Source organism: Panulirus ornatus, chromosome 27 (genome assembly GCF_036320965.1).
Source record: "Panulirus ornatus isolate Po-2019 chromosome 27, ASM3632096v1, whole genome shotgun sequence".
Lineage (NCBI taxonomy): Eukaryota > Metazoa > Arthropoda > Malacostraca > Decapoda > Palinuridae > Panulirus > Panulirus ornatus.
Window position 1 is genome coordinate 12,755,986 of NC_092250.1, and position 27,371 is coordinate 12,783,356.

General features: G+C 42.6%; 1 long non-coding RNA gene across 1 annotated transcript in view; it reads left to right on the plus strand.

Annotated features, from left to right (window-relative positions):
* LOC139757483 (uncharacterized) overlaps positions 1 to 27,371 on the plus strand; it is a 331,514-nt gene that overhangs the window by 25,318 nt on the left and 278,825 nt on the right. Inside the window, exon 3 of the long non-coding RNA XR_011714642.1 lies at positions 24,716 to 24,789. This is a non-coding gene — a long non-coding RNA (uncharacterized lncRNA). The remainder of the gene's footprint in view (positions 1 to 24,715; positions 24,790 to 27,371) is intronic.

Sequence of the window (27,371 nt, forward strand, 5' to 3'; positions counted from 1 at the left end):
CGGTGAATACGAATGGATGATTACGCCCACAGCCTCCCCAGATCATGGTGGTGGAGCCAGTGTCTCTCTCCCTTTTCTTAATTGACGTCCACCAGGACTCGCAGCTTCGTCTAGAGTTTGTCGGGTAAATCATCTGTGGAAAACGTGATTAAAAACGAATCTTCCAATCTGATGCGTTTGTGTGGAATTGCTCGTTTCCTTTCTCGAACGTGAATATCTATATTTAATCTGAAGTCTTTTGTTTTCCAGTCGCAGACGGAGGTCTTCATGTAAGCTAAAGCAGATCATGAGTAAAGCAGAAAATAAGGACTAAATGAAGATTCATAAGTTATATGTAGATACGAAAGGAATATACGTATTTAGTAACAAAAATCATTACAAGTACATTAGAAGAGGGAGGATAGGTAAGGAATGAAAATACGAAGAATAGAAAAAATAAAAGAAATATACGTATTTAACAAAAATCATTTTAGAGTAAGTACATTGGAATAGGGAGGAGAGATGGATAGATAAGTGGATAGATAAGGATGAAAATACGGGGGAATTGGTAGAAAAAAAAGAGACGAGACTAAGCGTATGATGCATGAAGTTGGGAAGGTGTCGGGTTGAACCCAGTAGCCCAAGTTTTAATGATGCTGAAAACAAGACTAGAAATCTTTGAACCGGCTCCCAGCACCACATTAACTTGGTACGGGCTTGAAGTACTGCCTTTGGCAGCGTCTGTCTGTATCCCACTGCCCGTTTACAACATAATGCGTGAGGCGATGGTGTAATGTGCTTTGTGTTTGCCCGTATGTTAGAAATAATGATAAGAAACAGTCGAGATGCAGTTGCTGTTGCCTTGGGAGCAGAGATTTTCGATCTGAGGGTATCTGAAATTCTCCTGGATTACCACATCGTGTCGTAATCCTTTGCTGAAGGATATATATTTTCTCGCTTCAGTAGAAGATCCTGTACCAGACATCTTTTGTGTTATGGTATCACAGTCACATGTCAAAGGTTTTAAGAATGTCATCTTTTATTATACTACGAAATCATGCTTCGTTCTCCAGTGTCTGGGTATATATTTATCATTGTGATTGACCTGTGTGTGTGTGTGTGTGTTGCTCTCCGAGTGAAGCGGCAATGACTTGGGGTGTGCAACTTAATAGCTTCCATGAAGTCGGTCAACTTAAATCAGCGCGCACTCTGTTGTCATTATGGTATGTGGTATTAACGGTAGTGGCTGGAGCTGTTTCTTTGACACTGCTTCCCATTCGCTTTGATGGAGTGGGTCTTCGTGGTTTACAAACTGTGTGTGATAGCACTACAGGTCCTGTTCTGTGTGTGTGCAGTACCAGTGCTGTTTCTATTCGTTTTAGAACCAAGATTTTTAGTGTTTAATAAATCAGATATGCAAAAAGTCATTTGTTCCGTTTTCTATCTGTAAGATCTTCAAAGAAAACTTCTTCATGGCAGCTTTGCGGTACCTTCCTACCCTCCTTGTTAGAAGGTGAATTGGTTAGAGATCGCTTCTCCTGTGTGAGGAGAGAGTGAGTTCATTGGCGTTCCTTAGTAATCATTCAGATGTCTCACTGTGTTCGTTTTGCCCTGTGTATACTCGCTCATATCAGCGCATCTGTTTGTGCTACTGTGCTGATGAAGTGATGTATAAGGTTGCTAGTCTCTCTCTCTCTCTCTCTCTCTCTCTCTCTCTCTCTCTCTCTCTCTCTCTCTCTCTCTCTCTCTCTCTCTCTCTCTCATTCTCTCTCTCTCATTCTCATTCTCTCTCTCTCATTCTCATTCTCTCTCTCTCATTCTCATTCTCTCTCATTCTCATTCTCATTCTCTCTCATTCTCATTCTCTCTCTCTCATTCTCATTCTCTCTCATTCTCATTCTCTCTCTCTCTCTCTCTCTCTCTCTCTCTCTCTCTCTCTCTCTCTCTCTCTCTCTCTCTCTCTCTCTCTCTCGCATCGTTGATTCGTCGCTTGCGGGTAGCAGCTGTAAACGATACTTCTGTCGTCTCCACCAGAGAGAGTTGCAGGGGTTCCCGGAAACGTCTTGCATCCTCTTAGGCCGTCTTACGTTCTCTCTCTCATTAAAACTACTGAGCTGGCGGTCTGGTCTTAACATGTTTCCTCTTCCTCTTCCTCCTCCTCCTCTTCCTCCTCCTCCTCTTCCTCTTCCTCCTCCTCCTCCTTCCGCAAGATACAGTATAAAGATATCTTTTGTCTTTGTTGCTCCTATCTTTATATTCATTTTTCTTGCCTTTATCTTCTTCTAATAATGAATCTTGGTCCTTTTCTTTTTTTTCCTACCGAACAGCTATGACTTGACCCCATTTTCTAAAAGGAACGTTCACCAACTCGTTCATTAAGACATTCTGATTCCTAATCCCATTCATCATTTTCAAATTGTTCTTCGTCTAATTGCCTGACCTTCACCTGGATCTTTGTCCAGGTTTGTGTCCTTTAAAGAAGAAAGCGCAAAAATACAGTTCAAACTCGTTTGCATCCAGAGACACATGTGATTATAAGCGAATTAACTACAGAAGCAGACACCCAATAACACGGGTTTCCGTGGTGTAATGATTAGCGTTGCTGACCGTGATTCACGCACGAGCCCACCCGTCTGGGTTCGAGTCTTGGACGTGGCAGTCAGCTATACTAGCTGCTCCTTCCTTCCTTCAGGGCTGGTCGATGAATGGTTATTTTCATAGGCTGAGTGTGTGTGTGTGTGTGTGTGTGTGTGTGTGTGTGTGTGTGTGTGTAACATCAGCTCCCTCTATTATGGGCACAGACGACCTACTGTCTGATTTTCCTTCTTCGCTTGAAAAGTGCAAATGGCATTCTTACGGGCCACCGCTGCCGAGGTCTTTGAGCCGACGGGAATATTTATCGCTCTGGGGTATTACCTTTTTCTTTTCATGTCCTCTGTATGTATATATATATATGTCTTTAATCTTACCCTCGCCTCACGCCAGGGGAATTAATCCCCTGACAGTTATTTCTCGTTGGGAGAATTATCCACAACGATGCCTTTTTTTTTTTTTGGTCCAGTTGATGACGCCTCCCGGAACGGTTGTCTCTCTCTCTGTCTCTCTCTCTCTCTCTCTCTCTCTCTCTCTCTCTCTCTCTCTCTCTCTCTCTCTCTCTCTCTCTCTCTCTCTCAAAAAGTGAGGAGTTGTGGTGGTGAGCACGAAGGGGTGGGGGAGGGGTAGAGACAGTGAGGGTGTGTGTGTGTGTGTGTGTGTGTGTGTGTGAGACACATCTGGTGTATAAACAGGGAAATAAGAATGAGGAAAGATGGGAAGATAAATGTGAATATGAGGAAGGGGGAAAGAAAGACTGTGAAGATGAGAAGAGAAGGGGGTATGGCTTGTGAATATGAGGAGGGTTTGACTATGAATATGAGAAGAGGGTGTTTGATTATGAGAAGAGAAGGGCGTATGACTTATGAATATGAGAAGGGGGTATGACTATGAATATGAGAAGGGGGGGTTTGAATATGAGAAGAGGGAGACGTTTGTATGAGAAGGGAATATAACTGTGCGCATGAGAAGAGAAGATAATTTTGAATGAGGTACTGGGAAAATGACACTATAAGACGGGAATATATCTGTGAAATGAGAGGAATATGAAAATATGAGGAAGATATATCAGAATATGAGTAACGAGGGTAAAATATGTAAATATTATGAGGGGGAAATGACTGAATATGAAAAGGGACGATAACTGTAAATATAAGGGAAAGCTTATTTGAATATGAGGTGAGTAACTATGAATAAGAAGGAAGGTAAAATTATTATGAATATAGATACAACCGCAATACGAAATTTACTGTAGTCATATAAATAGCAGAATGTGAATAGTGCAAGTCAGGGATGTGGGTATATGAAAAGAAAATTATCGTCAATTAAGACTGTCATAAGAATGAGAACTCGAATCTTCAAGATGAATGGCTGTGAACGCTAGAGAAGATTGAGACCCCCCAAAAAAAGATACGAAACAGCTTCAGAAACGTAGAAAACGGGACACTGAAAATGTGAGTAGGTGTATTTACTATACATTCTGTGTTACCGGACTCCGCCAGTTTTCGGCAACGCCTCGAGCGTAAAGTTACCGTCGACCAGGGGAAAATAGGACAATATTGTCAAGCTCTCCATTTAAAGGAGCCTGTTGTACCCTGCTCCTGCATGGAGAGCAGGGCTACTTATAATGTCACGCAGTCATGCGAACCAAAGGGGTAATAAGCGGGTGTTTTGGTGGTTCGTGGGTCTGAATTCATATAGGTTACTGCTCAAGGTTCTGCTTCAAGCGCATTCTTGTTAATATCAATGTTGCACAATATCCCTCGTCGTCAGTACTATTCGCGCGTGTATGTGTGTGTGTGTGTGTAAAATATATATATATATATATATATATATATATATATATATATATATATATATATATATATATATGTATATATATATGATTTTTTTTTGTATTTTTTTTCTTTTGCTTTGTCACTGTCTCCCGCGTTTGCGAGGTAGCGCAAGGAAACAGACGAAAGAAATGGCCCAACCCACCCCCATACACATGTATATACATACACGTCCACACACGCAAATATACATACCTATACATCTCAATGTACACTTATATATACACACAGACATATACATATATACACATGTACATAATTCATACTGTCTGCCTTTATTCATTCCCATCGCCACCTCGCCACACATGGAATAACATCCCCCTCCCCCCTCATGTGTGTAAGGTAGCGGTAGGAAAAGACAACAAAGGCCCATTCGTTCACACTCAGTCTCTAGCTGTCATGTAATAATGCCCGAAACCACAGCTCTTTTTCCACATCCAGGCCCCACACAACTTTCCATGGTTTACCCCAGACGCTTCACATGCCCTGATTCAATCCATTGACAGCACCTCGACCCCGGTATACCACATCGATCCAATTCACTCTATTCCTTGCCCGCCTTTCACCCTCCTGCATGTTCAGGCGCCGATCACTCAGTCTTTTTCACTCCATCTTTCCACCTCCAATTTGGTCTCCCTCTTCTCCTCGTTCCCTCCACCTCCGACACATATATCGTCTTGGTCAATCTTTCCTCACTCATTCTCTCCATGTGCCCAAACCATTTCAAAACACCCTCTTCTGCTCTCTCAACCGCGCTCTTTTTATTTCCACACATCTCTCTTACCCTTACATTACTTACTCGATCAAACCACCTCACACCACATATTGTCCTCAAACATCTCATTTCCAGCACATCCACCCACCTGCGCACAACTCTATCCATAGCCCACGCCTCACAACCATACAACATTGTTGGAACCACTATTCCTTCAAACATAACCATTTTTGCTTTCCGAGATAATGTTCTCGATTTCCATACATTCTTCAAGGCTCCCAGGATTTTCGCCCCCTCCCCCACCTTATGATTCACTTCCGCTTCCATGGTTCCATCCGCTGCCAGATCCACTCCCAGATATCTAAAACACTTTACTTCCTCCAGTTTTTTTCCATTCAAACTTACCTCCCAATTGACTTGACCCTCAACCCTACTGTACCTAATAACCTTGCTCTTATTCACATTTTCTCTAAACTTTCTTCTTTCACACACTTTACCAAACTGTCACCAGCTTTTGCTGTTTCTCACATGAGTCAGCCACCAGCGCTGTATCATCAGCGAACAACTGACTCGCTTCCCAAGCTCTCTCATCCCCAACAGACTGCATACTTGCCCCTCTTTCCAAAACTCTTGCATTCACCTCCCTAACAACCTCATCCATAAGCAAATTAAACAACCATGGAGACATCACACACCCCTGCCGCAAACCTACATTCACTGAGAACCTATCACTTTCCTCTCTTCCTACACGTACACATGCCTTACATCCTCGATAAAAACTTTTCACTGCTTCTAACAACTTGCCTCCCACACCATATATTCTTAGTACCTTCCACAGAGCATCTCTATCAACTCTATCATATGCCTTCTACAGATCCATAAATGCTACATACAAATCCATTTGCTTTTCTAAGTATTTCTCACATACATTCTTCAAAGCAAACACCTGATTCACACATCCTCTACCACTTCTGAAACCACACTGCTCTTCCCCAGTCTGATGCTCTGTACATGCCTTCACCCTCTCAATACCCTCCCATATAATTTACCAGGAATACTCAACAAACTTATACCTCTGTAATTTGAGCACTCACTCTTATCCCCTTTGCCTTTGTACAATGGCACTATGCAAGCATTCCGCCAATCCTCAGGAACCTCACCATGAATCATACATACATTAAATAACCTTACCAACCAGTCAGCAATACAGTCACCCCCTCTTTTAATAAATTCCACTGCAATACCATCCAAACCTGCTGCCTTGCCGGCTTTCATCTTCCGCAAAGCTTTTACTACCTCTTCTCTGTTTACCAAATCATTTTCCCTAACCCTCACTTTGCACACCACCTCGACCAAAACACCCTATATCTGCCACTCTATCATCAGACACATTCAAAAAACCTTCAAAATACTCACTCCATCTCCTTCTCATATCACCACTACTTGTTATTACCTCCCCATTAGCCCCCTTCACTGAAGTTCCCATTTGTTCCCTTGTCTTGCGCACTTTATTTACCTCCTTCCAGAACATCTTATTAGTCTCCCTAAAATTTAATGATACTCTCACACCAACTCTCATTTGCCCTCTTTTTCACCTCTTGCACCTTTCTCTTGACCTCCTGCCTCTTTCTTTTGTACATCTCCCACTCATTTCCATTTTTTCCCTGCAAAAATCGTCCAAATGCCTCTATTCTTTCACTAATAATCTTACTTCATCCCACCACTCACTACCCTTTCTAATCAACCCACCTCCCACGCTTCTCATGCCACAAGCATCTTTTGCGCAAGCCATCACTGCTTCCCTAAATACATCCCATTCCTCCCCCACTCCCCTTACCTCCTTTGTTCTCACCTTTTTCCATTCTGTACTCAGTCTCTCTTGGTACTTCCTCACACGTCTCCTTCCCAAGCTCACACAAGTCTCCTTCCCAAGGTCACTTACTCTCACCACCCTCTTCACCCCAACATTCTCTCTTCTTTTCTGAAAACCCATACAAATCTTCACCTTAACCTCCACAAGATAATGATCAGACATCCCTCAATTTGCACCTCTCAGCACATTAACATCCAAAAGTCTCTCTTTCGCGCGCCTGTCAATTAACACGTAATCCAATAACGCTCTCTGGCCATCTCTCCTACTTACATACCTATACTTATGTATATCTCTCTTTTTAAACCAGGTATTCCCAATCACCAGTCCTTTTTCAGCACATAAATCTACAAGCTCTTCACCATTTCCATTTACAACACTGAACACCCCATGTATACCAATTATTCCCTCAACTGCCACATTACTCACCTTTGCATTCAAATCACCCATCACTGTAACCCGGTCTTGTGCATCAAAACCACTAACACACTCATTCAGCTGCTTCCAAAACACTTGCCTCTCATGATCTTTCTTCTCATGCCCAGATGCATATGCAGCAATAATCACCCATCTCTCTCCATCAACTTTGTTTTACCCATATTCATCTAGAATTTACTTTCTTACATTCTATCACATACTCCCACAACTCCTGTTTCAGGAGTAGTGCTACTCCTTCCCTTGCTCTTGTCCTCTCACTAACCCCTGACTTTACTCCCAAGACCTTCCTAAAGCACTCTTCCCCTTTACCCTTGAGCTTCGTTTCACTCAGAGCCAAAACATCCAGGTTCCTTTCCTCAAACATACTACCTATCTCTCCTTTTTTCACATCTTGGTTACATCCACACACATTTAGACACCCCAATCTGAGCCTTCGAGGAGGAGGAGCACTCCCCGCGTGACTCCTTCTGTTTTCCATTTTAGAAAGTTAAAATACAAGGAGGGAAGGATATATATATATATATATATATATATATATATATATATATATATATATATATATATATATATATATATACACATCCATACATATACATACACACACACATATATATATATATATATATATATATATATATATATATATATATATATATATATATATATATATATATATATATATATATACGCAGTCATATACATCAATTCATGTGTACCATAGAAATATTCTTAAATTATTGAAAATAAGGAAAATACTTTCATCAAATCAAAACATATGATGTAAATGCCTTACTTCACCAAATGTTAAGCATCAAAAAACTAAGACAACCAGGACAGACTGATTCTCTTGAAATTACTGAAATTGCTTCATCAGATATATTTCATTAAATCTAATATTAGGTGAATAATGCTTCCGTGTGTGTGTGTGTGTGTGTGTGTTGCTCTCCGAGTGAAGCGGCAATGACTTGGGGTGTGCAACTTAATAGCTTCCATGAAGTCGGTCAACTTAAATCAGCGCGCACTCTGTTGTCATTATGGTATGTGGTATTAACGGTAGTGGCTGGAGCTGTTTCTTTGACACTGCTTCCCATTCGCTTTGATGGAGTGGGTCTTCGTGGTTTACAAACTGTGTGTGATAGCACTACAGGTCCTGTTCTGTGTGTGCAGTACCAGTGCTGTTTCTATTCGTTTTAGAACCAAGATTTTTAGTGTTTAATAAATCAGATATGCAATAAGTCATTTGTTCCGTTTTCTATCTGTAAGATCTTCAAAGAAAACTTCTTCATGGCAGCTTTGCGGTACCTTCCTAACCTCCTTGTTAGAAGGTGAATTGGTTAGAGATCGCTTCTCCTGTGTGAGGAGAGAGTGAGTTCATTGGCGTTCCTTAGTAATCATTCAGATGTCTCACTGTGTTCGTTTTGCCCTGTGTATACTCGCTCATATCAGCGCATCTGTTTGTGCTACTGTGCTGATGAAGTGATGTATGAGGTTGCTAGTCTCTCTCTCTCTCTCTCTCTCTCTCTCTCTCTCTCTCTCTCTCTCTCTCTCATTCTCATTCTCTCTCATTCTCTCTCATTCTCATTCTCTCTCATTCTCTCTCATTCTCATTCTCTCTCATTCTCTCTCATTCTCTCTCATTCTCTCTCATTCTCATTCTCTCTCATTCTCATTCTCTCTCATTCTCTCTCATTCTCTCTCTCTCTCTCTCTCTCTCATTCTCATTCTCTCTCTCTCTCTCATTCTCATTCTCTCATTCTCTCTCTCTCATTCTCTCATTCTCTCTCTCTCTCTCTCTCTCTCTCTCTCTCTCTCTCTCTCTCTCTCTCTCTCTCTCTCATTCTCTCATTCTCTCTCTCTCTCTCTCTCTCTCTCTCTCTCTCTCTCTCTCTCTCTCTCTCTCTCATTCTCTCTCTCTCGCATCGTTGATTCGTCGCTTGCGGGTAGCAGCTGTAAACGATACTTCTGTCGTCTCCACCAGAGAGAGTTGCAGGGGTTCCCGGAAACGTCTTGCATCCTCTTAGGCCGTCTTACGTTCTCTCTCTCATTAAAACTACTGAGCTGGCGGTCTGGTCTTAACATGTTTCCTCTTCCTCCTCCTCCTCTTCCTCCTCCTCCTCTTCCTCTTCCTCCTCCTCCTCCTTCCGCAAGATACAGTATAAAGATATCTTTTGTCTTTGTTGCTCCTATCTTTATATTCATTTTTCTAGCCTTTATCTTCTTCTAATAATGAATCTTGGTCCTTTTCTTTTTTTTCCTACCGAACAGCTATGACTTGACCCCATCTTCTAAAAGGAAAGTTCACCAACTCGTTCATAAAGATATCCTGATTCCTAATCCCATTCATCATTTTCAAATTGTTCTTCGTCTAATTGCCTGACCTTCACCTGGATCTTTGTCCAGGTTTGTGTCCTTTAAAGAAGAAAGCGCAAAAATACAGTTCAAACTCGTTTGCATCCAGAGACGCATCTGATTATAAGCGAATTAACTACAGAAGCAGACACCCAATAACACGGGTTTCCATGGTGTAATGATTAGCGTTGCTGACCGTGATTCACGCACGAGCCCACCCGTCTGGGTTCGAGTCTTGGACGTGGCAGTCAGCTATACTAGCTGCTCCTTCCTTCCTTCAGGGCTGGTCGATGAATGGTTATTTGCATAGGCTGAGTTTGTGTGAGTTTGTGTGTGTGTGTGTGTGTGTGTGTGTGTAACACCAGCTCCCTCTATTATGGACACAGACGACCTACTGTCTGATTTTCCTTCTTCGCTTGAAAAGTGCAAATGGCATTCTTACGGGCCACCGCTGCCGAGGTCTTTGAGCCGACGGGAATATTTATCGCTCTGGGGTATTACCTTTTTCTTTTCATGTCCTCTGTATGTATATATATATATGTCTTTAATCTTACCCTCGCCTCACGCCAGGGGAATTAATCCCCTGACAGTTATTTCTCGTTGGGAGAATTATCCACAACGATGCCTTTTTTTTTTTTGGTCCAGTTGATGACGCCTCCCGGAACGGTTGTCTCTCTCTCTCTCTCTCTCTCTCTCTCTCTCTCTCTCTCTCTCTCAAAAAGTGAGGAGTTGTGGTGGTGAGCACGAAGGGGTGGGGGAGGGGTAGAGACAGTGAGGGTGTGTGTGTGTGTGTGAGTGTGTGTGTGTGACACATCTGGTGTATAAACAGGGAAATAAGAATGAGGAAAGGTGGGAAGATAAATGTGAATATGAGGAAGGGGGAAAGAATGACTGTGAAGATGAGAAGAGAAGGGGGTATGGCTTGTGAATATGAGAAGAGGAGGGTTTGAATATGAATATGAGAAGAGGGTGTTTGATTATGAGAAGAGAAGGGCGTATGACTTATGAATATGAGAAGGGGGTATGACTATGAATATGAGAAGGGGGGGTTTGAATATGAGAAGAGGGAGACGTTTGTATGAGAAGGGAATATAACTGTGCGCATGAGAAGAGAAGATAATTTTGAATGAGGTACTGGGAAAATGACACTATAAGACGGGAATATATCTGTGAAATGGGAGGAATATGAAAATATGAGGAAGATATATCAGAATATGAGTAACAAGGGGAAAATATGTAAATATTATGAGGGGGAAATGACTGAATATGAAAAGGGACGATAACTGTAAATATGACAATGGAAAGCATATGTGAACATGAGGAGAAGGTGAGTAACTATGAATAAGAAGGAAGGTAAAATTATTATGAATATACAACCGCAATACGAAATTTACTGTAGTCATATAAATAGCAGAATGTGAATAGTGCAAGTCAGGGATGTGGGTATATGAAAAGAAAATTATCGTCAATTAAGATTGTCATAAGAATGAGAACTCGAATCTTCAAGATGAATGGCTGTGAACGCTAGAGAAGATTGAGACCCCCCAAAAAAGATACGAAACAGCTTCAGAAACGTAGAAAACGGGACACTGAAAATGTGAGTAGGTGTGTTTACTATACATTCTGTGTTACCGGACTCCGCCAGTTTTCGGCAACGCCTCGAGCGTAAAGTTACCGTCGACCAGGGGAAAATAGGACAATATTGTCAAGCTCTCCATTTAAAGGAGCCTGTTGTACCCTGCTCCTGCATGGAGAGCAGGGCTACTTATAATGTCACGCAGTCATGCGAACCAAAGGGGTAATAAGCGGGTGTTTTGGTGGTTCGTGGGTCTGAATTCATATAGGTTACTGCTCAAGGTTCTGCTTCAAGCGCATTCTTGTTAATATCAATGTTGCACAATATCCCTCGTCGTCAATACTATTCGCGCGTGTATGTGTGTGTGTGTGTGTGTGTAATATATATATATATATATATATACATATATATATATATATATATATATATATATATATATATATATATATATATATATATATATATATATATATGTGATTTTTTTTCTTTTTTTTTCTTTTGCTTTGTCACTGTTTCCCGCGTTTGCGAGGTAGCGCAAGGAAACGGACGAAAGAAATGGGCCAACCCCCCCCCCCATACACATGTATATACATACGTCCACACACGCAAATATACATACCTACACAGCTTTCCATCGTTTACCCCAGACGCTTCACATGCCCTGATTCAATCTACTGACAGCACGTCAACCCCGGTATACCACATCGATCCAATTCACTCTATTCCATGCCCTCCTTTCACCCTCCTGCATGTTCAGGACCCGATCACACAAAATCTTTTTCACTCCATCTTTCCACCTCCAATTTGGTCTCCCACTTGTCCTCGTTCCCTCCACCTCCGACACATATATCCTCTTGGTCGATCTTTCCTCTCATTCTCTCCATGTGCCCAAACCATTTCAAAACACCCTCTTCTGCTCTCTCAACCACGCTCTTTTTATTTCCACACATCTCTCTTACCATTACGTTACTTACTCGATCAAACCACCTCACACCACACATTGTCCTCAAACATCTCATTTCCAGCACATCCATCCTCCTGCGCACAACTCTATCCATAGCCCACGTCTCGCAACCATACAACACTGTTGGAACCACTATTCCTTCAAACATACCCATTTTTGCTTTCCGAAATAATTTTCTCGACTTCCACACATTCTTCAAGGCTCCCAGGATTTTCGCCCCCTCCCCCACCCTGATCCACTTCCGCTTCCATGGTTCCATCCGCTGCCAGATCCACTCCCAGATATCTAAAACACTTTACTTCCTCCAGTTTTGCTCCATTCAAACTTACCTACCAGTTGACTTGACCCTCAACCCTACTGTACTTAATACCCTTGATCTTATTCACATTTACTCTTAACTTTCTTCTTTCACACGCTTTACCAAACTCAGTCACCAGCTTCTGCAGTTTCTCACATGAATCAGCCACCAGCGCTGTATCATCGGCGAACAACAACTGACTCACTTCCCAAGCTTTCTCATCCCCAACAGACTTCATACTTGCCCCTCTTTCCAAAACTCTTGCATTCACCTCCCTAACAACCCCATCCATAAACAAATTAAACAACCATGGAGACATCACACACCCCTGCCGCAAACCTACATTCACTGAGAACCAATCACTTTCCTCTCTTCCTACACGTACACATGCCTTACATCCTCGATAAAAACTTTTCACTGCTTCTAATAGCTTGCCTCCCACACCATATATTCTTAATACCTTCCACAGAGCATCTCTATCAACTCTATCATATGCCTTCTCCAGATCCATAAATGCTACATACAAATCCATTTGCTTTTCTAAGTATTTCTCATACATTCTTCAAAGCAAACACCTGATCCACACATCCTCTACCACTTATATATATATGTATATAATATATATATATTATATATATATATATATATATATAAATATATATATTTTTTTTTTTTTTTTTTTTTTTTTTATACCTCGTCGCTGTCTCCCGCGGTTGCGAGGTAGCGCAAGGACACAGACGAAAGAAATGGCCCAACCCCCCCCATACACATGTACATACACACGTCCACACACGCAAATATACATACCTACACAGCTTTCCATGGTTTACCCCGGACGCTTCACATGCCTTGATTCAATCCACTGACAGCACGTCAACCCCTGTATACCACATCGCTCCAATTCACTCTATTCCTTGCCCTCCTTTCACCCTCCTGCATGTTCAGGCCCCGATCACACAAAATCCTTTTCACTCCATCTTTCCACCTCCAATTTGGTCTCCCTCTTCTCCTCGTTCCCTCCACCTCCGACACATATATCCTCTTGGTCAATCTTTCCTCACTCATTCTCTCCATGTGCCCAAACCATTTCAAAACACCCTCTTCTGCTCTCTCAACCACGCTCTTTTTATTTCCACACATCTCTCCTACCCTTACGTTACTTACTCGATCAAACCACCTCACACCACACATTGTCCTCAAACATCTCATTTCCAGCACATCCATCCTCCTGCGCACAACTCTATCCATAGCCCACGCCTCGCAACCATACAACATTGTTGGAACCACTATTCCTTCAAACATACCCATTTTTGCTTTCCGAGATAATGTTCTCGACTTCCACACATTTTTCAAGGCTCCCAAAATTTTCGCCCCCTCCCCCACCCTATGATCCACTTCCGCTTCCATGGTTCCATCCGCTGCCAGATCCACTCCCAGATATCTAAAACACTTCACTTCCTCCAGTTTTTCTCCATTCAAACTCACCTCCCAATTGACTTGACCCTCAACCCTACTGTACCTAATAACCTTGCTCTTATTCACATTTACTCTTAACTTTCTTCTTCCACACACTTTACCAAACCCCGTCACCAGCTTCTGCAGTTTCTCACATGAATCCGCCACCAGCGCTGTATCATCAGCGAACAACAACTGACTCACTTCCCAAGCTCTCTCATCCCCAACAGACTTCATACTTGCCCCTCTTTCCAAGACTCTTGCATTTACCTCCCTAACAACCCCATCCATAAACAAATTAAACAACCATGGAGACATCACACACCCCTGCCGCAAACCTACATTCACTGAGAACCAATCACTTTCCTCTCTTCCTACACGTACACATGCCTTACATCCTCGATAAAAACTTTTCACTGCTTCTAACAACTTGCCTCCCACACCATATATTCTTAATACCTTCCACAGAGCATCTCTATCAACTCTATCATATGCCTTCTCCAGATCCATAAATGCTACATACAAATCCATTTGCTTTTCTAAGTATTTCTCACATACATTCTTCAAAGCAAACACCTGATCCACACATCCTCTACCACTTCTGAAACCACACTGCTCTTCCCCAATCTGATGCTCTGTACCTGCCTTCACCCTCTCAATCAATACCCTCCCATATGATTTATATATATATATATATATATATATATATATATATATATATATATATATAATTTTGTTTAGTTATTATTTTGCTTTGTCGCTGTCTCCCGCGTTAGCGAGGTAGCGCAAGGAAACAGACGAAAGAATGGCCCAACCCACCCTCATACTCTTGTATATACATACACGTCCACACACGCAAAAATACATAACTATACATCTCAATGTATGCATATATATGCACAGACATATACATATATACACATGTACATAATTCATACTGTCTGCCTTTATTTATTCCCATCGCCACCTCGCCACACATGGAATAACATCCAACTCCCTCATCATGTGTGCAAGGTAGCGCTAGGAAAAGACAACAAAGGCCCCATTCGTTCACACTCGGTCTCTGTCATGTAATAATGCACCGAAACCCCATCTCCCTTTCCACATCCAGGCCCCACAGAACTTTCCATGGTTTACCCCAGACGCTTCACATGCCCTGGTTCAATCCATTGACAGCACGTCGACCCCGGTATACCACATCGTTCCAATTTACTCTATTCCTTGCACGCCTTTCACCCTCCTGCATGTTCAGGCCCCGATCACACAAAATCTTTTTCACTCCATCTTTCCACCTCCAATTTGGTCTCCCACTTCTCCTCGTTCCCTCCACCTCTGACACGTATATCCTCTTGGTCCATCTTTCCTCAGTCATTCTCTCCATGAGACCAAACCATTTCAAAACACCCTCTTCTGCTCTGTCAACCACACACTTTTTATTTCCACACATCTCTCTTACCCGTACATTACTTACTCGCTCAAACCACCTCACACCACATATTGTCCTCAAACATCTCATTTCCAGCACATCCACCCTGCGCACTCTATCCATAGCCCACGCCTCGCAACCATACAACATTGTTGGAACCACTATTCCTTCAAACATACCCATTTTTGCTTTCCGAGATAATGTTCTCGACTTCCAAACATTTTTCAAGGCTCCCAGAATTTTCACCCCCTCCCCCACCCTATGATTCACTTCCGCATCTATGGTTCCATCCGCTGCCAAATCCACTCCCAGATATCTAAAACACTTTACTTCCTCCAGTTTTTCTCCATTCAAATTTACCTCCAAATTGACCCTCAACCCTACTGTACCTAATAACCTTGCTCTTATTCACTTTCACTCTCAACTTTCTTCTTTCACACACTTTACGAGACTGTCACCAGCTTCTGCAGTTTCTCACATGAATCAGCCACCAGCGCTGTATCATCAGCGAACAACTGACTCGCTTCCCAAGCTCTTTCATCCACAACAGAATGCATACTTGCCCATCTTTCCAAAACTCTTGCATTCACCTTCCTAACAACCCCATCCATAAACAAATTGAACAACCATGGAGACATCACACACCCCTGCCGCAAACCTACATTCACTGAGAACCAATCACTTTCCTCTCTTCCTACACGTACACATGCCTTACATCCTCGATAAAAACTTTTCACTGCTTCTAACAACTTTCCTCCCACACCATATATTCTTAATACCTTCCACAGAGCATCTCTATCAACTCTATCATATGCCTTCTCCAGATCCATAAATGCTACATACAAATCCATTTGCTTTTCTAAGTATTTCTCACATACATTCTTCAAAGCAAACACCTGATCCACACATCCTCTACCACTTCTGAAACCACACTGCTCTTCCCCAATCTGATGCTCTGTACATGCCTTCATCCTCTCGATCAATACCCTCCCATATAATTTACCAGGAATACTTATCAAACTTATACCTCTGTAATTTGAGCACTCACTCTTATTCAGTTTGCTTTTGTACAATGGCACTATGCAAGCATTTCGACAATCCTCAGGCACCTCGCCATGAATCATATATACATTAAATAACCTTACCAACCAGTCAACAATAGTCCCCCTTTTTTAATAAATTCCACTGCAATACCATCCAACCTGCTGCCTTGCCGGCTTTCATCTTCCGCAAAGCTTTTACTACCTCTTCTCTGTTTACTAAATCATTTTCCCTAACCCTCTCACTTTGCACACCACCTCGACCAAAACACCCTATATCTGCCGCTCTATCATCAAACACATTCAACAAACCTTCAAAATACTCACTCCATCTCCTCACATCACCACTACTTATCACCTCCCCATCAGCCCCCTTCACTGAGGTTCCCATTTGCTCCCTTGTCTTACGCACTTTATTTACCTCCTTCCAAAACATCTTTTTATTCTCTCTAAAATTTAATGATACTCTCACCCCAACTCTCATTTGCCCTCTTTTTCACCTCTTGCACCTTTCTCTGGACCTCCTGCCTCTTTCTTTTATACATCTCCCAGTCATTTGCATTTTTTCCCTGCAAAAATCGTCCAAATGCCTCTCTTCTCTTTCACTAATAATATTACTTCATCCCACCACTCACTACCCTTTCTAATCAACCCACCTCCCACGCTTCTCATGCCACAAGCATCTTTTGCGCAAGCCATCACTGCTTCCCTAAATACATCCCATTCCTCCCCACTCCCCTTACCTCCTTTGTTCTCACCTTTTTCCATTCTCTACTCGGTCTCTCCTGGTACTTCCTCACACAACTCTCCTTCCCAAGCTCACTTACTCTCGCCACTCTCTTCACCCTAACATTCTCTCTTCTTTTCTGAAAATCCCTACAAATCTTCACCTTCGATTCCACAAGATAATGATTAATGATCAGACATCCCTCCAGTTGCACCTCTCAGCACATTAACATCCAAAAGTCTCTTTCGCGCATCTATCAATTAACACGTAATCCAATAACGCTCTCTGGCCATCTTTCCTACGTACATCTCGCTTTTTAAACCAGGTATTGCCAATCACCAGTCCTTTTCCAGCACATAAATCTACAAGCTCTTCACTCTTTCCATTTATAACACTAAACACCCCATTTATACCAATTATTCCCTCAACTGCCACATTAATCACTTTTGCATTCAAATCACCCATCACTATAACCCGGTCTTGTGCATCAAAACCACTAACAAACTCATTCAGCTGCTCCCAAAACACTTGCCTCATGATCTTTCTTCTCATGCCCAGGTGCATATGCACCAATAATCACCCATCTCTCTCCATCAACTTTCAGTTTTACCCATATCAATCTAGAATTTACTTTCTTACATTCTATCACATACTCTCACCACTCCTGTTTCAGGAGTAGTGCTACTTTCCTTGCTCTGGTCCTCTCACTAACCCCTGACTTTACTCTCAAGACATTCCCAAACCACTCTTCCTCTTTACCCTTGAGCTTCGTTTCACTGAGCCAAAACATCCAGGTTCCTTTCCTCAAACATACTACCTATATCTCCTTTTTTCTCATCTTGGTTACATCCACACACATTTAGAGACCCCAATCTGAGCGTTCGAGGAGGATGAGCACTCCCCGCGTGACTCTTCTGTTTTCCCTTTTAGAAAGTTAAAATACAAGGAGGGGAGGGTTTCTGGCCGCCGCTCCCGTTCCCTTTAGTTGCCTTCTACGACACGTGAGTAATGCGTGGGAAGTATTCTTTCTCCCCTATCCCCAGGGATTATGTATATATATATATATATATATATATATATATATATAGCGTTGAAGAATGTGTGGAAGGCAAGGACGTTATTTCGGAAACCAAAAATGGGTATGTTTGAAGGAATAGTGGATCCAACAATGTTGTGGTTGCGAGACGTGGGCTATAGATAGGGTTATGCGGAGGAGGGTGGATGTGTTGGAAATGAGATTTTTGAGGACAATATGTGGTGTGAGGTGGTTTGATCGAGTAAGTAATGAAAGTGTAAGAGATGTGTGGTAATAAAAAGTGTGGTTGAGAGAGCATAAGAGGGTGTATTGAAATGGTTTGGTCACATGGAGAGAATCAGTGAGGAAAGATTGACAAAGAGGATATATGTGTCAGAGGTAGAGGGAACGAGGTGAAGTGGGAGACCACATTGGAGGTGAAAGGATGGAGTGAAAAAGATTTTGAGCGATCGGGGCCTGAACATGCAGGAGGGTGAAAGGCGTGCAAGGAATAAAGTGAATTGGAATGATGTAGCATACCAGGGTCGACGTGCAGTCAGTCGATTGAACCAGGGCATGTGAAGTGTCGGGTAAACTATGGAAAGTTTTGTGGGGCCTGATTTTGGAAAGGGAGCTGTGGTTTTGGTGCATTACGTATGACAGACATAGTTAGTGTAAACGAATGTGGCCTTTGTTGCCTTTTCCTAGCTTTACCTTGCGCGGGGGGACGGTGTGCCATTTCATGTGTGGCGGGAAGGCGACGAGAATGGATGAAAGGAGCAAGTATGAACATGTACATATGTATATACGTATATATATGTATATGAATGTATACGTTGAAATATATAGGTATGTATATGTGCGTGTGTGGGCGGTTATGTATATACATATGTATATTGGTGGGTTGGGCCATTCTTTCGTCTGTTTCCTTGCGCTACCTCGCTAACGCGGGAGACAGCGACAAAGTATAATAAGAAATTATATATATATATATATATATATATATATATATATATATATATATATATATATATATATATATATATATATATCCCTAAATTTTAGATTTAATTTAGTTGATGATCGGATATCATGCGATATCATCCTGGCACAGTCCCGAGATAGGGTCGTTATACCAAGTGTTGACGTCTTTTGCTCCTTCTCACCATCACCTCCATTTCTCGCCCACTTATACGACACAGAACATGGAGCCTCATTAGCATCAAGATCACTAGTGGGTCTATCACAAAAATTGAGAGTAATAGGCGCAATCTCGGACCATTTTTCAAGTCTACATAAGCAGCTGCATTTCCATAGAAGTGTATCTGAATGTGTATGGGGTGTATAGACTCCCTATACATCCTATATATAGATCAGTGACCAGGGCGGAGAACCTATGAAACAAGTTATGGATTTGTCTTCTCAAGGCTACAAATGGGACGTGTGTTTCCAAGGCATGTTATTCTCCGTCGAATGTTCAGTTTGAGCGTAATAACAGGCCAATCTATGAACTTCACTATCTATGAACTTCACAGAATGGAAATGAGAACACCCTTTCTTAGAATGTCGAGATGAAGTTAAAGATTATAATGAACCAGAAGCCTCCTTGTATATATCAATTTTTCCTCTACTATATTAATGTCAGAGCTCATCTCTTGTGTTTGTTAAATTGCAAATAAACACGAATTCAAACTACCATAGACCAACAGGGTTCTGACGAGGCTGTTCGTGGTGGTAGAAGAGAAGCTCTTACATCAGTGTGGTAGTAGAGGGAAGACTTGCATATTTGTAGACCTCAAGTTGAATGACAACTCTATCATTTCAGGAATAGGCTCCAGCGCCCTCTTGATTTATGCAAACCTGGGACATGAGACAGCTAGAAAGGTGTTCTATAAACATAACTTGAGGAACACAGTGGATTTATGGTTCTTGTTTCCTAATTTTAGAAATCATATTGGCATCGTTTCAGCTCTCAAGAAAAAAGTTTCGCATGTAACTGTACTATTAAAGGCTCCTTGATCAAACAATGCCCCAAGGTTATGACTGATGGGTGTGTATTATCGCATGTATAAAAAGGTGGTAGTTTTTTCTGTTCCCCGGATCTGGAATGAAAATACGTGCATTAGCAACACACCACACAACAAAGGCATGTTTGCATGTGCCAAACATCTTTGAATTAGTGAATACATACATAGTCAGGCACCCACCTGAGAGAGATTACCTCACCTGGGTGTCGCGAGGAGTTGCAACAGTGGTGTAGTGAGCCAACACCGAGGTGGCTGTCCGTATTTTCTTCCCTGACACAATTCTGTCTTTCTCTACATCTTGCACAGTACACGTGGGTTGCTGGACCTCCAATAAGGACAGCTCTCCGTCTTCCTCAAAACACTTAAGAACACGTAACTTGGTCTGTCTCTCATGCTGCTGCATCACTAGGTGTCGCTTATCCCTGGGGATGTTGGAGGAAGATACCTCCCCACGTCTCCTCTGGGTGCCGGAAGAGGTGGCCAATTGAGGCGAGAGCTGGGAGCCGGAAACACTCCCCCGACTGGCCCCCTTTGCATTGTCACTCTTTAAGGAAGAGAAGGAGCAGAGTGAGAGCTGCTGCTCAAAGGCTCTGACTAGGATGTGTGAAAGTACGTTGATGTAGCCAGACTGAGGAGATAATTATATGTTTGGGAAGAGGAACAAAGATGTTCTGGCTCCGTGTGAAACGAAGCGTAAGGGGAAGGAGGAAGAATGGCTTTGGAAAGTCCAAGGGATATAGAATGGAACGGATACCCAGCGTTGTATGGGAAGAATATCTTGATTATGATAGATGAAATGTTTGAAGCTTGTACCAGATTGTAGGATTTTAGGAAGCAACTTCAGAGCAGTTTGTTCGTGGTGTATACACAAAGGCTTTTTTCATCGCGGGGATGCATCTAACGGCAGAGGGAACGGTTACGATTGTAACAAGATGCCTTGATTTTCGTAAAGCTCTTGTCGCTAATTATGTCTGAGAATTGATGGATCATTCTAATTAGGTGATATTTCCACATCGTGTTTGTGCCACCTCTGCTGTGAAGTTACTTGATATTGCTATTAGATTTAATTCTTTCTGCCTCTCGCTCTCTCTCCTTTCTTTAGAAGAATATCCTGGAATGTACCGAAAGCTTTAGGTTTTATGAAGTCTTGTAATAAATAAGGAATCATAAATGTATCTATTTGAAGTCATAAGGTTTTGCTTTTTTCGAAGGGCTTTCATATAGAAGAACACTTATGAAAATGCCTATGTTTCCCCCCATTCATTTTTCCACATGGAAGTCCATCAAAGATGATGCAGCGACTGCTCTTTACACTACCAGCAGAAATAAGAAGCATGCACAGAACGTCTTCAGAAACATTTAAAGGAAAACTTAACAAATGGTTGACATCAATCCCAGATGAACCCAGAATAAATGATAATGGCATGGAGTTCGCAACGGAGAAGAACAGTGCAATTAGTTAAAGCAGAATCTGCGTCGAGCGCTACGCGTTAGAACTACTTATTTGAGAAAAATCTTGTCGTAGGTACACGTAGTTAGGTACTCTCTCTCTCTCTCTCTCTCTCTCTCTCTCTCTCTCTCTCTCCCTCTCTCCTTTGTGTGATTGATGCGAACATAGGTCAACCATCACCAGGTAAGTCCCCTACCCGCAACCCCCCCCCCCCTCCCCCCAAGCAGTTCCTAATACAGGTGCACAATGTGTGATCATTAGTACATACCAAGAATTCTCCCCTTGAAGCAGGAAGAACCGCGCGTACCATGAATGACTGGTCATCAATTCGAGATTTCTTTTATTACGAAGAACATTGACTTTAGAAAATAGGATAAGGATATAGGAGGGGTAAGGCACCATTGACTCCAGCAGAAGCGGTACATTTGGCAGTGTGAGAAAGTGGTAACTGAAAGAAATGATCTGGAGACTGAGCAACTTGTGAACACTGAAAGTCGAGGATAGATTTACACTACGTCTGCATAAGAAGACTTGTCGCGTGGAGTTCGGACTGAAGAATAAACTTGGTGCATCTGAGGGTAACACAAGGTGATCCTGGCTTCTTTCTGGTTGAAGATACCCTTGTGGCTCTTTTTTTTTTTTTTTTACGTTGGAGGTTCCAGTTACGGGCAAAAGTCCACATCTAGGCTCGGCCTTAACTGAAATATAGGAAGGATTGTGAAAGGGAAAAAGAAGATCCAAAAGAAAGTATTGACAAATTTTGTAGGAAGTGGAAGACCTGTTTATAACATGTACCGGGTCATTGTAGAGAGTTCCAAAGTTTCGACGTGTAGGGCAAGAAACAGCTATCAAAAGGGCCCACCTTGAGTTGCCAACGGCCACACGGCAATGATGTGACGTAGCAGTTTGCACAATATTGCCAGCTCTCGGGAGAAAAAGCCAAAGTAATACCTACAGAAGAGAGGCATTGAACCAACATTGCGGCATAGGGTAATCGGGTCAAGCCCTGAAGTTAGCCTTTGAGAGTTGACAAGTCGGACCGCTTTCGACTCTGTCAAGTAAGGACGCAGAGCCAGAGCCACCCCAGATGTGAGAGCAGTGTTCTATAAAAGGACTGATAACGAGGGTACGAGGTTGAAGCCTCTGTACCTCCCTAGGAAAAGGCTGGATGCCATTCTAGTTATGTTTGATGATATTCATGAACGCTCTTCAAGGGGACGGTTCATTATTCAGGTAGGGACGAACAGTGGAGTCAAAAGCGAGCCAGAGGACACAACAGGTAGGTGTAATCATCTCATCATTAAGATCAGACACAGATGTAGTAGGCTATTCGTTCCCGAATGTGTCTTAAGATAATCCCAAGTCTGTACACAATGTAGCTGCATGAATGGCCTTGGATCGTATAAAGTTCTGGGTTGTTAGACACTGGAATCGGTTACCGCCTAACTCTTCGAAAAAGACGTTGGACGAAAATAGAAGTTTTGGGTTTTTAGTCAAAGAAAACGCCAAAAATCGTTGGACGAAAATATCCTAAGTTTGAGTCTTCAGAAAAAAGAAAACGTTGGGATAATAACTTCCTGGATATTATACTTGCCCTCTCTCATAGAAACATTACTCGGGAAACGGATGAGTATTATAACTAAAAACTGTCGTCTGTAACACTCCTTATCGTTCTTTTCTTTACAATTCCTTGTAAGTCAACTGTGCCTGATATGTCTTGCATGCTTCATTTCCCCTAATCTATTTTTCCTCAGAACAGAGTGGGGGAAGAGGGCTTTCTTACTGCTGTGTACGCTTCTCTTCTTGTGTCTAGGTCAGAAGTGTGATTAACGTTACATTACAATTTGACGCTTAACTTCCACAGCAAAGGGCATCCCATTCTCTCTCTCTCTCTCTCTCTCTCTCTCTCTCTCTCTCTCTCTCTCTCTCTCTCTCTCTCTCTCTCTCTCTCTCTCTCTCTCTCTCTCTCTCTCGAAATAATCTGCCACACACTTCGCTGATTATGAAGGACCGTGTTGCGCCGAGCTTCTGCCGCTGCCCGCTACAACTTGTCTCCCAAAACTTGTCTCATTAGATGCTGCTCGTAATGTGTGAGTGCCGCAGAGTTCAAATTCGCATGGCCTTTTGATTTCAAAGGAAGTGGTTTCTTAAGAGGGGAAGACATGCCTCACCGACAGCGAAAACAGTTCTAATTCATTTGTTGCCAGTTACAGAAACCAGGTGGATGATTCGCACGTAAAAATCTCAGGCGTTCGTAACTGGAAAAAAGAATGAAGATATAGAATCGACCTTGGAGTGTACAACAGAGCTTCCATGGCAAAGGACTTCAGTATATTGCTAGACCCTCTCATCACCGGGCTGACATGCGAATCACATGCATGAGAACAGTGTTGTTATGGTTTTAAAACTACTGTAATCAGCCCCTACGGAGCTAAAACCTGTGTTCGAAATTATGACAATACCCGCCAACCCCTCTTTAAAAGTTTAGGATCACAAGAGTGTTTGGCTATTCCTAATTACGGGAGAGAGGCGGAAGTATTACTGCTGCATCCCTGATTCCCTCTGTGTTGTGCACCAACTTCTTTAATGACTTCTGGAGATTGAAATCTGGGAGCTTTTGTCATATTTAGGTGAGGGTCTAACTTTTTTAATATCCACTCTGTTGTTTTAGCAGAGTAATCTTGTGTTCATTTTCAGGGCATCTCTGCCTCTGTAACCCAGTCTGGGGCTCCTGGTCTGTCTGTCTGATCGTTTAGGCTGTTCGAGGTTGCGGCCTTCAGGTCTTCGTGACCTCAAAGAAATGTTTCGCCATTGAAATGTTCGTTCTCTCGCTTGAGTAGATTAGGAGGAGACCCTCGTCTTCACTAGATGTGTGAGAGGAGCTGTGGTGTGTGAATGTTGTGGTAGGAATCCTTAATGTCATCATAACATAAAGTAAATGATTGTTTCTTACTTGTAGGTACAGTGACTTCAGGATCCTGCCGACTGCGTCACCTTAGGAGTTGACGAACCCTTGACCAACAGCGTGACGTAGTAAGTCAATGATACTTGTTTCCTGGTAATCATTGTAACTGTTGGGCTGTTGATACCGACCCCTCTTGACTCGTTCAGACAGTATCCACCGTAGTAAACCATGCTCTTTCCATGTTACTTTATGAATAGATACATTTTCTACATATTGGTCTAATGTTATCTAGAATATGCAGTTGTAGAATGTGCAGCTGTTATCTGGTGCATTCGCTAAGGCAGTTGGCAGTTGTCACTGATAAACGACAGCTTGGGTGATGCAAGAGATCATAAAAGGCTTAAAAAAGTCTTCTGTTACCATCTGCCAAAATCCCTAACCAATGTCTGCCTTACGTAAAAGAAATATTTTCCTTCTACCTTTACCAGAATATCTGCAGGCTCTTTTATTGGCTTAGTTATATTATTCATCTTTTTTCCCCGAGAGTCTATGGGAGCTCGACCCTAGGCAGCACATGAATGCGTCACGGTCAAGAACGCTAACCACAACACCCCGGAAGTCCATAGATGTAGACTATGCTTTCAGTGGACTGTGCGTTGCGTAAAGAAAGAGACTTTGGTCTTTCCCACGCAGGCATAGTTTCTCATTTCAGCGTCTCGTCTCTGTAGACTGGTGCAGCGTAGTTTGTCGGTGATCTCTGATCTACTCTTGAAATGTCCCGTCTGTTCTCTGGAAATTTCACCAATTGAGCTTTAGTTAAGGAGTCGCTGGTGAACGTTTTAAAACTTTCTCCCTGCGTCTTACAAGTAGCAAGAGTTGTCGTACAGCCTTGGGTTTCTGTCCTGTGTTCGGTCTGGACCACAAGCTACTTTCAGCTTGGAGGACCTCAGAATTTCTAGTTGTTTAGCGACTCTTCAGTTTCTTAACCTTCTGGGGGTAATAGGGAGATCCTAAGGATTTTGTGCCGTCGCTTTCGGCCACTTCTCAAGAGCCACAGTGCTGTCTCACCGTCGTTGCTCGCCTCTGGTCTCCAACAGTTGCAGTTGTCTGTTATCCCCACTCTGAATCTCCTCACCTGGAAGTGGGGTCACATACTACAAAAGAAGGATCAGATACCACTGTAGTCGTCTCATCAGAGTACCAGGCATACCCTCCTGACTGTTTGCTTACACAGGCGTTAGGGGAGATCCTGGTTCGGAGATCTTTGAAATCTGCTCACAGACGACGTCCTGCGGGTAGAAAGTCGACTTCATGCCTGTAGTAGGACGCTTCGATGTGGGTACTTAGCGACTGGGCAGATACGGGTAGTTATGTCTGTCAGAATCTGTTTCATAATACCAACCTCAATCTCGTCTGAAGAGGGGGTTATGCCTTCACCATCATACTAGTACATCTGGTGTCTGGTCTGTCCTAGACGAAGCAATGCCCATCGGGAAATCTGCCGTCGACAGAACCAAGCCCGAGGATCCAAAAGCAATCAGACATGTTGGCTTAGTCGTCCTTGGCGTCACTGTTGACTCGAGTATGTTATGTAGCGGAAGTCCATTTTTTTTGGGAGGGTATGTACTCTTTCTCAAACGCCCTTACGGAAGCAACGTCAACATATGTGTTGCTAGGAGGGATTGAGTTGCTTTGCCGAATTCCTTTTTTCTTTTGTCATCTGCTTCGGGATTCTAAAGTATGGTCTTCCATGTGTCACCAGGTATTATTCCATATACATTACCATTTCCGACAATGTCCTAGAGGTTCCTCTCCTTCAAGAAGATTTTGATTTCATTGCGGCCCATCCTAAGGAACAGTTCCGTGAGAATTAAGTCCCAGATACACACATCTATCCATCCGTCACAGTAACTCCTTTTTATTGCAAGTGCTACACTACGGTCTCTCCTTCTTCACGGTTGGTCACCCTGACCGCCTTGTGTCACCATTACCGAAGCAGGATAGCCCTGTTCATAGTTACCGCCTCAGTTGCTAGGAGGACCACAGTATGCTTCTGTATCCTTGCCATCTAGTGAGAGGGGTCTAAGTAACCCATAGTCGTCTGGTTGCCACTGGCAGGTTGGGGTGTAATTCTCCAAGCTCTTCAGATAGACTTGAGCGTCATCCTTCTGTTCGTCTGGTGTGGGTAGGTTGGGTTTCGGTGTAGGGAGAGGCTGAGGTCGCGGCTGTCTAGCTCAAGATTGAAAAGATATTTCGACTTGATACTTTCTTCATCTTATTTTTTCACTTGCTTCTTTCATGCTTTCTTACACTTTCCCTCTGTGTTTCATCTGTTTCTTCTCTCACCCATTCCACATACTTTTTTTTCCGGTTTCTACTTCTTGCTTTATCTCATACTTATCTTGATGTAACATGTTCCACTCTCGAGTCCTTTCTGCTGTTCCTCCACACGCGTTTTGAAAGCATCACCTACACATCCAAGTTGTCCTCTAGTCCTTTAGTCGTTCTCACTGAATACCTCTCCTCTCTCAAAAAAATTTCCTATGAATAATTGTGGAATTGAGTCCTTTGGTCTGAAACGTTACGGATTCACTTCCCCGTCGAGGTCTGACGAGTCTGGGGTCTTTTAAGACAACAGGAGGAGCACCACCTCAGAGTAGCTGGCCGTTAGTCATACTACCTCTACTGTTATCGAACCGTAGGGTTCACT